This window comes from Gorilla gorilla, chromosome 12, assembly GCF_029281585.2.
Source record: "Gorilla gorilla gorilla isolate KB3781 chromosome 12, NHGRI_mGorGor1-v2.1_pri, whole genome shotgun sequence".
Lineage (NCBI taxonomy): Eukaryota > Metazoa > Chordata > Mammalia > Primates > Hominidae > Gorilla > Gorilla gorilla.
In genome coordinates this window covers 142,706,153-142,724,295 of record NC_073236.2, presented here as the reverse complement: position 1 = coordinate 142,724,295, position 18,143 = coordinate 142,706,153, and positions in this window count along the sequence as shown.

Genomic DNA, 18,143 nt, shown 5'->3' with positions numbered 1-18,143 from the left:
GAAATATAAGCACCGCTATCTGTATGAACATGGAAATATCTACACCGCTATCTGTATGACATTGGAAATATCTACACCGCTATCTGTATGAACATGGATATATCTACACAGCCCTCTGGATGAACATGGAAATATCCACACCGCTATCTGTGTAAACATGCATACATCTTCACAGCTATCTGTATAAACATGGAAATATCTACACCGATATCTGTATGAACATGGAAATATCTACACCGCCATCTGTATGAAGATGGAGATATCTACACCGCTATCTGAATAAACATGGAAATGTCTACACCGCTATCTGTATAAACATGGAAATATCTACACTGCTATCTGTACAAACATGGAAATATCTACACCGCTACCTGTATAAACATGGAAATATCACCACCGCTATCTGTATGAACCTGGAAATATCTACACCGCTATCTGTATGAACATGGAAATATCTACACCGCTATCTGTATGAACAAGGAAATATCTACAAAGCTATCTGAATGAACATGGAAATATCTACACCGCTATCTGTTTGAACATGTAAATATCTACACTGCTACCTGCATGAAAATGGAAATATCTTCAAAGCTATCTGCATATACATGTAAATATCTACACAGCTATCTCTTTACACATGGAAATAACTACACCGCCATATCTATAAACATGGAAATATCTACACCACCATCTGTATGAACATGGAAATATCTGCACCGCCATCTGTATGAACATATAAATATCTACAACGCCATCTGTATTAAGAATTAAATATCTAAACTGCTATCTGTATAAACATGGAAATATCTACACCGCTGCCTGTATAAACATGGAAATATCAGCACCGCTCTCTGTATGAAAATGGAGATATCTACACCGCTATCTGTATGAACATGGAAATATCTACACTGCCATCTGTATGAACACGGAAATATCTGCACCACCATCTGTATGAACATATAAATATCTACACCTCCATCTGTATTAAGAAGAAAATATCTAAAACGCTATCTGTATAAACATGGAAATATCTACACCGCTGCCTGTATAAACATGGAAATATCAGCACCACTATCTGTATGAACATGGAAATATCTACACCGCAATCTGTATGAACATGGATATATCTACACAGCCATCTGGATGAACATGGAAATATCTACACCGCTATCTGTATGAACATGGAAATATCTACACCGCTATCTGTGTAAACATGCATACATCTTCACCACTATCAGTATAAACATGGAAATATCTACACTGCTATCTGTATGAACGTGGAAATAACTACACCGCTATCTGTATGAACATGGAAATATCTACACCGCTATCTGTATGAACATGGATATATCTACACAGCCATCTGGATGAACATGGAAATATCTACACCGCTATCTGTGTAAACATGCATAGATCTTCACCGCTAACTGTATAAACATGGAAATATCTACACCGCTATCTGTATGAACATGGAAATATCTGCACCGCTATCTGTATGAACATGGAAATATCTACACCGCTATCTGTTTGAACATGGAAATATGTACACCGCTATCTGCATGAAAATGGAAATATCTACACTGCTATCTGCATATACATGGAAATATCTACACAGCTATCTCTTTACACATGGAAATAACTACACCGATATCTGTATGAACATGGAAATATCTGCGCCGCCATCTGTATGAACATGGAAATATCTGCACCGCCATCTGTATGAACATATAAATATCTACACCGCCATCTGTATTAAGATGGAGATATCTACACTGCTATCTGTATAAACATGGAAATATCTACACCGCCATCTGTATGAACATATAAGTATCTACACCGCCATCTGTACTAAGAAGGAAATATCTAAACCGCTATCTGTACAAACATGGAAATATCTACACCGCTGCCTGTATAAACATGGAAATATCAGCACCACTATCTGTATGAACATGGAAATATCTACACCGCTATCTGTATGAACATGGAAATATCTACACCGCTATCTGTATGAACATGAATATATCTACACAGCCCTCTGGATGAACATGGAAATATCCACACCGCTATCTGTGTAAACATGCATACAACTTCACCGCTATCTGTATAAACATGGAAATATCTACACCGCTATATGTATGAACATGGAAATATCTACACCGCTATCTGTTTGAAGATGGAAATATATACATCGCTATCTGCATGAAAATGGAAATATCTACACAGCTCTCTGCATATAGACGGAAATATCTACACAGCTATCTCTTTACACATGGAAATAACTACACCGCTATCTGTATGAACATGGAAATATCTACACCGCCATCTGTATGAAGATGGAGATATCTACACCGCTATCTGAATAAACATGGAAATGTCTACACCGCTATCTGTATAAACATGGAAATATCTACACCGCTACCTGTATAAACATGGAAATATCAGCACCGCTATCTGTATGAACCTGGAAATATCTACACCGCTATCTGTATGAACATGGAAATATCTACACCGCTATCTGTATGAACAAGGAAATATCTACAAAGATATCTGAATGAACATGGAAATATCTACACCGCTATCTGTTTGAACATGTAAATATCTACACCGCTATCTGCATGAAAATGGAAATATATTCAATGCTATCTGCATATACATGTAAATATCTACACAGCTATCTCTTTACACATGGAAATAACTAAACCGCTATATCTATAAACATGGAAATATCTACACCACCATCTGTATGAACATGGAAATATCTGCACCGCCATCTGTATGAACATATAAATATCTACACCGCCATCTGTATTAAGAAGTAAATATCTAAACCGCTATTTGTATAAACATGGAAATATCTACACCGCTGCCTGTATAAACATGAAAATATCAGCACCGCTCTCTGTATGAAAATGGAGATACCTACAACGCTATCTGTATGAACATGGAAATATCTACACTGCTATCTGTTTGAACATGGAAATAGCTACACCGTTGTCTGTATGAACATGGAAAAAGCTACACCCCTATCTGTATGAATATGGAAATATCTACACCGCCATCTGTATGAACACGGAAATATCTGCACCACCATCTGTATGAACATATAAATATCTACACCGCCATCTGTATTAACATGGAGATAACTACACTGCTATCTGTATAAACATGGAAATATCTACACCGCCATCTGTATGAACATATAAATATCTACACCGCCATCTGTATTAAGAAGGAAATATCTAAACCGCTATCTGTATAAACATGGAAATATCTACACCGCTGTCTGTATAAACATGGAAATATCAGCACCACTATCTGTATTAACATGGAAATATCTACACCGCAAACTGTATGAACATGGATATATCTACACAGCCATCTGGATGAAAATGGAAATATCTACACCGCTATCTGTATGAACATGGAAATATCTACACCGCTATCTGCATGAAAATGGAAATATCTACACCGCTATCTGCATGAAAATGGAAATATATTCAATGCTATCTGCATATACATGTAAATATCTACACAGCTATCTCTTTACACATGGAAATAACTACACCGCTATATCTATAAACATGGAAATATCTACACCACCATCTGTATGAACATGGAAATATCTGCACCGCCATCTGTATGAACATATAAATATCTACACCGCCATCTGTATTAAGAAGTAAATATCTAAACCGCTATTTGTATAAACATGGAAATATCTACACCGCTGCCTGTATAAACATGAAAATATCAGCACCGCTCTCTGTATGAAAATGGAGATACCTACAACGCTATCTGTATGAACATGGAAATATCTACACTGCTATCTGTTTGAACATGGAAATAGCTACACCGTTGTCTGTATGAACATGGAAAAAGCTACACCACTATCTGTATGAATATGGAAATATCTACACCGCCATCTGTATGAACACGGAAATATCTGCACCACCATCTGTATGAACATATAAATATCTACACCGCCATCTGTATTAACATGGAGATAACTACACTGCTATCTGTATAAACATGGAAATATCTACACCGCCATCTGTATGAACATATAAATATCTACACCGCCATCTGTATTAAGAAGGAAATATCTAAACCGCTATCTGTATAAACATGGAAATATCTACACCGCTGTCTGTATAAACATGGAAATATCAGCACCACTATCTGTATGAACATGGAAATATCTACACCGCAAACTGTATGAACATTCATATATCTACACAGCCATCTGGATGAAAATGGAAATATCTACACCGCTATCTGTATGAACATGGAAATATCTACACCGCTATCTGTGTAAACATGCATACATCTTCACCACTATCAGTATAAACATGGAAATATCTACACTGCTATCTGTATGAACGTGGAAATAACTACACCGCTATCTGCATGAACATGGAAATATCTACACCGCTATCTGTATGAACATGGATATATCTACACAGCCATCTGGATGAACATGGAAATATCTACACCGCTATCTGTGTAAACATGCATAGATCTTCACCGCTAACTGTATAAACATGGAAATATCTACACCGCTATGTTTATGAACATGGAAATATCTGCACCGCTATCTGTATGAACATGGAAATATCTACACTGCTATCTGTTTGAACATGGAAATATGTACACCGCTATCTGCATGAAAATGGAAATATCTACACTGCTATCTGCATATACATGGAAATATCTACACAGCTATCTCTTTACACATGGAAATAACTACACCGATATCTGTATGAACATGGAAATATCTACACCGCCATCTGTATGAACATGGAAATATCTGCACCGCCATCTGTATGAACATATAAATATCTACAACGCCATCTGTATTAAGATGGAGATATCTACACTGCTATCTGTATAAACATGGAAATATCTACACCGCCATCTGTATGAACATGGAAATAACTACACCGCTATCTGTATGAACATGGAAATATCTACACCGCTATCTGTATGAACATGGATATATCTACACAGCCATCTGGTTGAACATGGAAATATCTACACCACTATCTGTGTAAACATGCATACATCTTCACCGCTATCTGTATAAACATGGAAATATCTACACCGCTATCAGTGTGAACATGGAAATATCTGCACCGCTATCTGTATGTACATGGAAATATCTACACCGCTATCTGAACATGGAAATATCTACACCGCTATCTGCATGAAAATGGAAATATCTACACTGCTATCTGCATATACATGGAAATATCTACACAGCTATCTCTTTACACATGGAAATAACTACACCGCCATCTGTATGAACATGGAAATATCTGCACCGCCATCAGTATGAACATATAAATATCTACACCACCATCTGTATTAAGATGGAGATATCTACACCGCAATCTGTATAAACATGGAAATATCTACACCGCTATCTGTATAAACATGGAAATATCTACACCGCTATCTGTATAAACATGGAAATATCTACACCGCTGCCTGTATAAACATGGAAATATAACACCGCTATCTGTATGAACATGGAAATATCTACACCGCTATCTGTATGAACATGGAAATATCTACACCGCTATCTGTATGAACATGGATATATCTACACAGCCCTCTGGATGAACATGGAAATATCCACACAGCTATCTGTGTAAACATGCATACATCTTCACCGTTATCTGTATAAACATGGAAATATCTACACCGCTCTCTGTATGAACATGGAAATATCTACACCGCTATCTGTTTGAAGATGGAAATATATAAATCGCTATCTGCATGAAAATGGAAATATCTACACAGCTCTCTGCATATAGATGGATATATCTACACAGCTATCTCTTTACACATGGAAATAACTACACCGCTATCTGTATGAACATGGAAATATCTACACCGCCATCTGTATGAACATGGAAATATCTGCACCGCCATCTGTATGAACATATAAATATCTACACCGCCATCTGTATTAAGATGGAGATATCTACACTGCTATCTGAATATACATGGAAATATCTACACCTCTATCTGTATAAACATGGAAATATCTACACCGCTATCTGTATAAACTCGGAAATATCTACACCGCTACCAGTATAAACATGGAAATATGAGCACCGCTATCTGTATGAACCTGGAAATATCTACACCGCTATCTGTATGAACATGGAAATATCTACACCGCTATCTGTACGAACATGGAAATATCTACAATGCTATCTGAATGAACATGGAAATATCTACACCGCTATCTGTTTGAACATGTAAATATCTACAACGCTATCTGCATGAAAATGGAAATATCTAAAAGCTATCTGCATATACATGGAAATATCTACACAGCTATCTCTTTAGACATGGAAATAACTACACAGCTATATCTATAAACATGGAAATATCAGCACCACTATCTGTATGAACATGGAAATATCTACACCGCAATCTGTATGAAGATGGATATATCTACACAGCCATCTGGATGAACATGGAAATATCTACACCGCTATCGGTATGAACATGGAAATATCTACACCGCTATCTGTGTAAACATGCATACATCTTCACCACTATCAGTATAAACATGGAAATATCTACACCGCTATCTGTATGAACATGGAAATAACTACACCGCTATCTGTATGAACATGGAAATATCTACACCGCTATCTGTATGAACATGGATATATCTACACAGCCATCTGGATGAACATGGAAATATCTACACTGCTATCTGTGTAAACATGCATACATCTTCTCCGCTAACTGTATAAACATGGAAATATCTACACCGCTATCTGTATGAACATGGAAATATCTGCACCGCTATCTGTATGAACATGGAAATATCTACACCGCTGTCTATTTGAACATGGAAATATGTACACCGCTATCTGCATGAAAATGGAAATATCTACACTGCTATCTGCATATACATGGAAATATCTACACAGCTATCTCTTTGCACGTGGAAATAACTACACCGATATCTGTATGAACATGGAAATATCTACACCGCCATCTGTATGAACATGGAAATATCTGCACCGCCATCTGTATGAACATATAAATATCTACACCGCCATCTGTATTAAGATGGAGATATCTACACTGCTATCTGTATAAACATGGAAATATCTACACCGCCATCTGTATGAACATATAAGTATTTACACCGCCATCTGTATTAAGAAGGAAATATCTAAACCGCTATCTGTATAAACATGGAAATATCTACACCGCTGCCTGTATAAACATGGAAATATCAGCACCACTATCTGTATGAACATGGAAATATCGACACCGCAATCTGTATGAACATGGATATATCTACACAGCCATCTGGATGAACATGGAAATATCTACACCGGTATCTGTATGAACATGGAAATATCTACACCGCTATCTGTGTAAACATGCAAACATCTTCACCGCTATCAGTATAAACATGGAAATATCTACACCGCTATCTGTATGAACATTGAAATAACTACACCGCTTTCTGTATGAACATGGAAATATCTACACCGCTATCTGTATGAACATGGATATATCTACACAGCCATCTGGATGAACATGGAAATATCTACAACGCTATCTGTGTAAACATGCATACATCTTCACCGCTATCTGTATAAACATGGAAATATCTACACCGCTATCGGTATGAACATGGAAATATCTGCACCGCTATCTGAATGAACATGGAAATATCTACACCGCTATCTGAACATGGAAATATCTACACCGCTATCTGCATGAAAATGGAAATATCTACACTGCTATCTGCATATACATGGAAATATCTACACAGCTATCTCTTTACACATGGAAATAACTACACCGCCATCTGTATGAACATGGAAATATCTGCACCGCCATCAGTATGAACATATAAATATCTACACCACCATCTGCATTAAGATGGAGATATCTACACCGCTGTCTGTATAAACATGGAAATATCTACACCGCTATCTGTATAAACATGGAAATATCTACACCGCTATCTGCATAAACATGGAAATATCTACACCGCTACCTGTATAAACATGGAAATATAAGCACCGCTATCTGTATGAACATGGAAATATCTACACCGCTATCTGTATGAACATGGAAATATCTACACCGCTATTTGTATGAACATGGATATATCTACACAGCCCTCTGGATGAACATGGAAATATCCACACCGCTATCTGCATAAACATGGAAATATCTACACCGCTACCTGTATAAACATGGAAATATAAGCACCGCTATCTGTATGAACATGGAAATATCTACACCGCTATCTCTATGAACATGGAAATATCTACACCGCTATTTGTATGAACATGGATATATCTACACAGCCCTCTGGATGAACATGGAAATATCCACACCGCTATCTGTGTAAACATGCATACATCTTCACCGCTATCTGTATAAACATGGAAATATCTACACCGCTATCTGTATGAACATGGAAATATCTACACCGCTATCTGTTTGAAGATGGAAATATATACACCGCTATCTGCATGAAAATGGAAATATCTACACAGCTATCTGCATATAGATGGAAATATCTACACAGCTATCTCTTTACACATGGAAATGTCTACACCGCTATCTGTATAAACATGGAAATATCTACACCGCTATCTGTATAAACATGGAAATATCTACACCGCTACCTGTATAAACATGGAAATATCAGCACCGCTATCTGTATGAACATGGAAATATCAGCACCACTATCTGTATGAACATGGAAATATCTACACCGCAATCTGTATGAACATGGATATATCTACACAGCCATCTGGATGAAAATGGAAATATCTACACCGCTATCTGTATGAACATGGAAATATCTACACCGCTATCTGTGTAAACATGCATACATCTTCACCACTATCAGTATAAACATGGAAATATCTACACTGCTATCTGTATGAACGTGGAAATAACTACACCGCTATCTGCATGAACATGGAAATATCTACACCGCTATCTGTATGAACATGGATATATCTACACAGCCATCTGGATGAACATGGAAATATCTACACCGCTATCTGTGTAAACATGCATAGATCTTCACCGCTAACTGTATAAACATGGAAATATCTACACCGCTATCTTTATGAACATGGAAATATCTGCACCGCTATCTGTATGAACATGGAAATATCTACACTGCTATCTGTTTGAACATGGAAATATGTACACCGCTATCTGCATGAAAATGGAAATATCTACACTGCTATCTGCATATACATGGAAATATCTACACAGCAATCTCTTTACACATGGAAATAACTACACCGATATCTGTATGAACATGGAAATATCTACACCGCCATCTGTATGAACATGGAAATATCTGCACCGCCATCTGTATGAACATATAAATATCTACACCGCCATCTGTATTAAGATGGAGATATCTACACTGCTATCTGTATAAACATGGAAATATCTACACCGCCATCTGTATGAACATATAAGTATCTACACCGCCTTCTGTATTAAGAAGGAAATATCTAAACCGCTATCTGTATAAACATGGAAATATCTACACCGCTGCCTGTATAAACATGGAAATATCAGCACCAATATCTGTATGAACATGGAAATATCTACAACGCAATCTGTATGAACATGGATATATCTACACAGCCATCTGGATGAACATGGAAATATCTACACCGCTATCTGTATGAACATGGAAATATCTACACCGCTATCTGTGTAAACATGCTTACACCTTCACTGCTATCAGTATAAACATGGAAATATCTACACCGCTATCTGTATGAACATGGAAATAACTACACCGCTATCTGTATGAACATGGAAATATCTACACCGCTATCTGTATGAACATGGATATATCTACACAGCCATCTGGTTGAACATGGAAATATCTACACCGCTATCTGTGTAAACATGCATACATCTTCACCGCTATCTGTATAAACATGGAAATATCTACACCGCTATCAGTGTGAACATGGAAATATCTGCACCGCTATCTGTATGTACATGGAAATATCTACACCGCTATCTGAACATGGAAATATCTACACCGCTATCTGCATGAAAATGGAAATATCTACACTGCTATCTGCATATACATGGAAATATCTACACAGCTATCTCTTTACACATGGAAATAACTACACCGCCATCTGTATGAACATGGAAATATCTGCACCGCCATCAGTATGAACATATAAATATCTACACCACCATCTGTATTAAGATGGAGATATCTACACCGCTATCTGTATAAACATGGAAATATCTACACCGCTGTCTGTATAAACATGGAAATATCTACACCGCTATCTGTATAAACATGGAAATATCTACACCGCTGCCTGTATAAACATGGAAATATAAGCACCGCTATCTGTATGAACATGGATATATCTACGCAGCCCTCTGGATGAACATGGAAATATCCACACAGCTATCTGTGTAAACATGCATACATCTTCACCGCTATCTGTATAAACATGGAAATATCTACACCGCTCTCTGTATGAACATGGAAATATCTACACCGCTATCTGTTTGAAGATGGAAATATATACATCGCTATCTGCATGAAAATGGAAATAGCTACACAGCTCTCTGCATATAGATGGATATATCTACACAGCTATCTCTTTACACATGGAAATAACTACACCGCTATCTGTATGAACATGGAAATATCTACACCGCCATCTGTATGAACATGGAAATATCTGCACCGCCATCTGTATGAACATATAAATATCTACACCGCCATCTGTATTAAGATGGAGATATCTACACTGCTATCTGAATATACATGGAAATATCTACACCTCTATCTGTATAAACATGGAAATATCTACACCGCTATCTGTATAAACTCGGAAATATCTACACCGCTACCAGTATAAACATGGAAATATGAGCACCGCTATCTGTATGAACCTGGAAATATCTACACCGCTATCTGTATGAACATGGAAATATCTACACCGCTATCTGTACGAACATGGAAATATCTACAATGCTATCTGAATGAACATGGAAATATCTACACCGCTATCTGTTTGAACATGTAAATATCTACACCGCTATCTGCATGAAAATGGAAATATCTAAAAGCTATCTGCATATACATGGAAATATCTACACACCTATCTCTTTAGACATGGAAATAACTACACAGCTATATCTATAAACATGGAAATATCAGCACCACTATCTGTATGAACATGGAAATATCTACACCGCAATCTGTATGAAGATGGATATATCTACACAGCCATCTGGATGAACATGGAAATATCTACACCGCTATCGGTATGAACACGGAAATATCTACACCGCTATCTGTGTAAACATGCATACATCTTCACCACTATCAGTATAAACATGGAAATATCTACACCACTATCTGTATGAACATGGAAATAACTACACCGCTATCTGTATGAACATGGAAATATCTACACCGCTATCTGTATGAACATGGATATATCTACACAGCCATCTGGATGAACATGGAAATATCTACACTGCTATCTGTGTAAACATGCATACATCTTCTCCGCTAACTGTATAAACATGGAAATATCTACACCGCTATCTGTATGAACATGGAAATATCTGCACCGCTATCTGTATGAACATGGAAATATCTACACCGCTGTCTGTTTGAACATGGAAATATGTACACCGCTATCTGCATGAAAATGGAAATATCTACACTGCTATCTGCATATACATGGAAATATCTACACAGCTATCTCTTTGCACGTGGAAATAACTACACCGATATCTGTATGAACATGGAAATATCTACACCGCCATCTGTATGAACATGGAAATATCTGCACCGCCATCTGTATGAACATATAAATATCTACACCGCCATCTGTATTAAGATGGAGATATCTACACTGCTATCTGTATAAACATGGAAATATCTACACCGCCATCTGTATGAACATATAAGTATTTACACCGCCATCTGTATTAAGAAGGAAATATCTAAACCGCTATCTGTATAAACATGGAAATATCTACACCGCTGCCTGTATAAACATGGAAATATCAGCACCACTATCTGTATGAACATGGAAATATCGACACCGCAATCTGTATGAACATGGATATATCTACACAGCCATCTGGATGAACATGGAAATATCTACACCGGTATCTGTATGAACATGGAAATATCTACACCGCTATCTGTGTAAACATGCAAACATCTTCACCGCTATCAGTATAAACATGGAACTATCTACACCGCTATCTGTATGAACATTGAAATAACTACACCGCTTTCTGTATGAACATGGAAATATCTACACCGCTATCTGTATGAACATGGATATATCTACACAGCCATCTGGATGAACATGGAAATATCTACAACGCTATCTGTGTAAACATGCATACATCTTCACCGCTATCTGTATAAACATGGAAATATCTACACCGCTATCGGTATGAACATGGAAATATCTGCACCGCTATCTGAATGAACATGGAAATATCTACACCGCTATCTGAACATGGAAATATCTGCACCGCTATCTGTATGAACATGGAAATATCTACACTGCTATCTGTTTGAACATGGAAATATGTACACCGCTATCTGCATGAAAATGGAAATATCTACACTGCTATCTGCAAATACATGGAAATATCTACACAGCTATCTCTTTACACATGGAAATAACTACACCGATATCTGTATGAACATGGAAATATCTACACCGCCATCTGTATGAACATGGAAATATCTGCACCGCCATCTGTATGAACATATAAATATCTACACCGCCATCTGTATTAAGATGGAGATATCTACACTGCTATCTGTATAAACATGGAAATATCTACACCGCCATCTGTATGAACATATAAGTATCTACACCGCCTTCTGTATTAAGAAGGAAATATCTAAACCGCTATCTGTATAAACATGGAAATATCTACACCGCTGCCTGTATAAACATGGAAATATCAGCACCAATATCTGTATGAACATGGAAATATCTACAACGCAATCTGTATGAACATGGATATATCTACACAGCCATCTGGATGAACATGGAAATATCTACACCGCTATCTGTATGAACATGGAAATATCTACACCGCTATCTGTGTAAACATGCTTACACCTTCACTGCTATCAGTATAAACATGGAAATATCTACACCGCTATCTGTATGAACATGGAAATAACTACACCGCTATCTGTATGAACATGGAAATATCTACACCGCTATCTGTATGAACATGGATATATCTACACAGCCATCTGGTTGAACATGGAAATATCTACACCGCTATCTGTGTAAACATGCATACATCTTCACCGCTATCTGTATAAACATGGAAATATCTACACCGCTATCAGTGTGAACATGGAAATATCTGCACCGCTATCTGTATGTACATGGAAATATCTACACCGCTATCTGAACATGGAAATATCTACACCGCTATCTGCATGAAAATGGAAATATCTACACTGCTATCTGCATATACATGGAAATATCTACACAGCTATCTCTTTACACATGGAAATATCTACACCGCCATCTGTATGAACATGGAAATATCTGCACCGCCATCAGTATGAACATATAAATATCTACACCACCATCTGTATTAAGATGGAGATATCTACACCGCTATCTGAATAAACATGGAAATATCTACACCGCTGTCTGTATAAACATGGAAATATCTACACCGCTATCTGTATAAACATGGAAATATCTACACCGCTGCCTGTATAAACATGGAAACATAAGCACCGCTATCTGTATGAACATGGAAATATCTACACCGCTATCTGTATGAACATGGAAATATCTACACCGCTATCTGTATGAACATGGATATATCTACACAGCCCTCTGGATGAACATGGAAATATCCACACAGCTATCTGTGTAAACATGCATACATCTTCACCGCTATCTGTATAAACATGGAAATATCTACACCGCTCTCTGTATGAACATGGAAATATCTACACCGCTATCTGTTTGAAGATGGAAATATATACATCGCTATCTGCATGAAAATGGAAATATCTACACAGCTCTCTGCATATAGATGGATATATCTACACAGCTATCTCTTTACACATGGAAATAACTACACCGCTATCTGTATGAACATGGAAATATCTACACCGCCATCTGTATGAACATGGAAATATCTGCACCGCCATCTGTATGAACATATAAATATCTACACCGCCATCTGTATTAAGATGGAGATATCTACACTGCTCTCTGAATATACATGGAAATATCTACACCTCTATCTGTATAAACATGGAAATATCTACACCGCTATCTGTATAAACTCGGAAATATCTACACCGCTACCAGTATAAACATGGAAATATGAGCACCGCTATCTGTATGAACCTGGAAATATCTACACCGCTATCTGTATGAACATGGAAATATCTACACCGCTATCTGTACGAACATGGAAATATCTACAATGCTATCTGAATGAACATGGAAATATCTACACCGCTATCTGTTTGAACATGTAAATATCTACACCGCTATCTGCATGAAAATGGAAATATCTAAAAGCTATCTGCATATACATGGAAATATCTACACAGCTATCTCTTTAGACATGGAAATAACTACACAGCTATATCTATAAACATGGAAATATCAGCACCACTATCTGTATGAACATGGAAATATCTACACCGCAATCTGTATGAAGATGGATATATCTACACAGCCATCTGGATGAACATGGAAATATCTACACTGCTATCTGTGTAAACATGCATACATCTTCTCCGCTAACTGTATAAACATGGAAATATCTACACCGCTATCTGTATGAACATGGAAATATCTGCACCGCTATCTGTATGAACATGGAAATATCTACACCGCTGTCTGTTTGAACATGGAAATATGTACACCGCTATCTGCATGAAAATGGAAATATCTACACTGCTATCTGCATATACATGGAAATATCTACACAGCTATCTCTTTGCACGTGGAAATAACTACACCGATATCTGTATGAACATGGAAATATCTACACCGCCATCTGTATGAACATGGAAATATCTGCACCGCCATCTGTATGAACATATAAATATCTACACCGCCATCTGTATTAAGATGGAGATATCTACACTGCTATCTGTATAAACATGGAAATATCTACACCGCCATCTGTATGAACATATAAGTATTTACACCGCCATCTGTATTAAGAAGGAAATATCTAAACCGCTATCTGTATAAACATGGAAATATCTACACCGCTGCCTGTATAAACATGGAAATATCAGCACCACTATCTGTATGAACATGGAAATATCGACACCGCAATCTGTATGAACATGGATATATCTACACAGCCATCTGGATGAACATGGAAATATCTACACCGGTATCAGTATGAACATGGAAATATCTACACCGCTATCTGTGTAAACATGCAAACATCTTCACCGCTATCAGTATAAACATGGAAATATCTACACCGCTATCTGTATGAACATTGAAATAACTACACCGCTTTCTGTATGAACATGGAAATATCTACACCGCTATCTGTATGAACATGGATATATCTACACAGCCATCTGGATGAACATGGAAATATCTACAACGCTATCTGTGTAAACATGCATACATCTTCACCGCTATCTGTATAAACATGGAAATATCTACACCGCTATCGGTATGAACATGGAAATATCTGCACCGCTATCTGAATGAACATGGAAATATCTACACCGCTATCTGAACATGGAAATATCTACACCGCTATCTGCATGAAAATGGAAATATCTACACTGCTATCTGCATATACATGGAAATATCTACACAGCTATCTCTTTACACATGGAAATAACTACACCGACATCTGTATGAACATGGAAATATCTGCACCGCCATCAGTATGAACATATAAATATCTACACCACCATCTGCATTAAGATGGAGATATCTACACCGCTGTCTGTATAAACATGGAAATATCTACACCGCTATCTGTATAAACATGGAAATATCTACACCGCTATCTGCATAAACATGGAAATATCTACACCGCTACCTGTATAAACATGGAAATATAAGCACCGCTATCTGTATGAACATGGAAATATCTACACCGCTATCTGTATGAACATGGAAATATCTACACCGCTATTTGTATGAACATGGATATATCTACACAGCCCTCTGGATGAACATGGAAATATCCACACCGCTATCTGCATAAACATGGAAATATCTACACCGCTACCTGTATAAACATGGAAATATAAGCACCGCTATCTGTATGAACATGGAAATATCTACACCGCTATCTGTATGAACATGGAAATATCTACACCGCTATTTGTATGAACATGGATATATCTACACAGCCCTCTGGATGAACATGGAAATATCCACACCGCTATCTGTGTAAACATGCATACATCTTCACCGCTATCTGTATAAACATGGAAATATCTACACCGCTATCTGTATGAACATGGAAATATCTACACCGCTATCTGTTTGAAGATGGAAATACATACACCGCTATCTGCATGAAAATGGAAATATCTACACAGCTATCTGCATATAGATGGAAATATCTACACAGCTATCTCTTTACACATGGAAATGTCTACACCGCTATCTGTATAAACATGGAATTATCTACACCGCTATCTGTATAAACATGGAAATATCTACACCGCTACCTGTATAAACATGGAAATATCAGCACCGCTATCTGTATGAACCTGGAAATATCTACACCGCTATCTGTATGAACATGGAAATATCTACACCGCTATCTGTATGAACAAGGAAATATCTACAAAGCTATCTGAATGAACATGGAAATATCTACACCGCTATCTGTTTGAACATGTAAATATCTACACCGCTATCTGCATGAAAATGGAAATATCTTCAAAGCTATCTGCATATACATGTAAATATCTACACAGCTATCTCTTTACACATGGAAATAACTACACCGCTATATCTATAAACATGGAAATATCTACACCACCATCTGTATGAACATGGAAATATCTGCACCGCCATCTGTATGAACATATAAATATCTACACCGCCATCTGTATTAAGAAGTAAATATCTAAACCGCTATTTGTATAAACATGGAAATATCTACACCGCTGCCTGTATAAACATGAAAATATCAGCACCGCTCTATGTATGAAAATGGAGATACCTACAACGCTATCTGTATGAACATGGAAATATCTACACTGCTATCTGTTTGAACATGGAAATAGCTACACCGTTGTCTGTATGAACATGGAAAAAGCTACACCACTATCTGTATGAATATGGAAATATCTACACCGCCATCTGTATGAACACGGAAATATCTGCACCACCATCTGTATGAACATATAAATATCTACACCGCCATCTGTATTAACATGGAGATAACTACACTGCTACCTGTATAAACATGGAAATATCTACACCGCCATCTGTATGAACATATAAATATCTACACCGCCATCTGTATTAAGAAGGAAATATCTAAACCGCTATCTGTATAAACATGGAAATATCTACACCGCTGTCTGTATAAACATGGAAATATCAGCACCACTATCTGTATGAACATGGAAATATCTACACCGCAATCTGTATGAACATGGATATATCTACACAGCCATCTGGATGAAAATGGAAATATCTACACCGCTATCTGTATGAAAATGGAAATATCTACACCGCTATCTGTGTAAACATGCATACATCTTCACCACTATCAGTATAAACATGGAAATATCTACACTGCTATCTGTATGAACGTGGAAATAACTACACCGCTATCTGCATGAACATGGAAATATCTACACCGCTATCTGTATGAACATGGATATATCTACACAGCCATCTGGATGAACATGGAAATATCTACACCGCTATCTGTGTAAACATGCATAGATATTCACCGCTAACTGTATAAACATGGAAATATCTACACCGCTATCTTTATGAACTTGGAAATATCTGCACCGCTATCTGTATGAACATGGAAATATCTACACTGCTATCTGTTTGAACATGGAAATATGTACACCGCTATCTGCATGA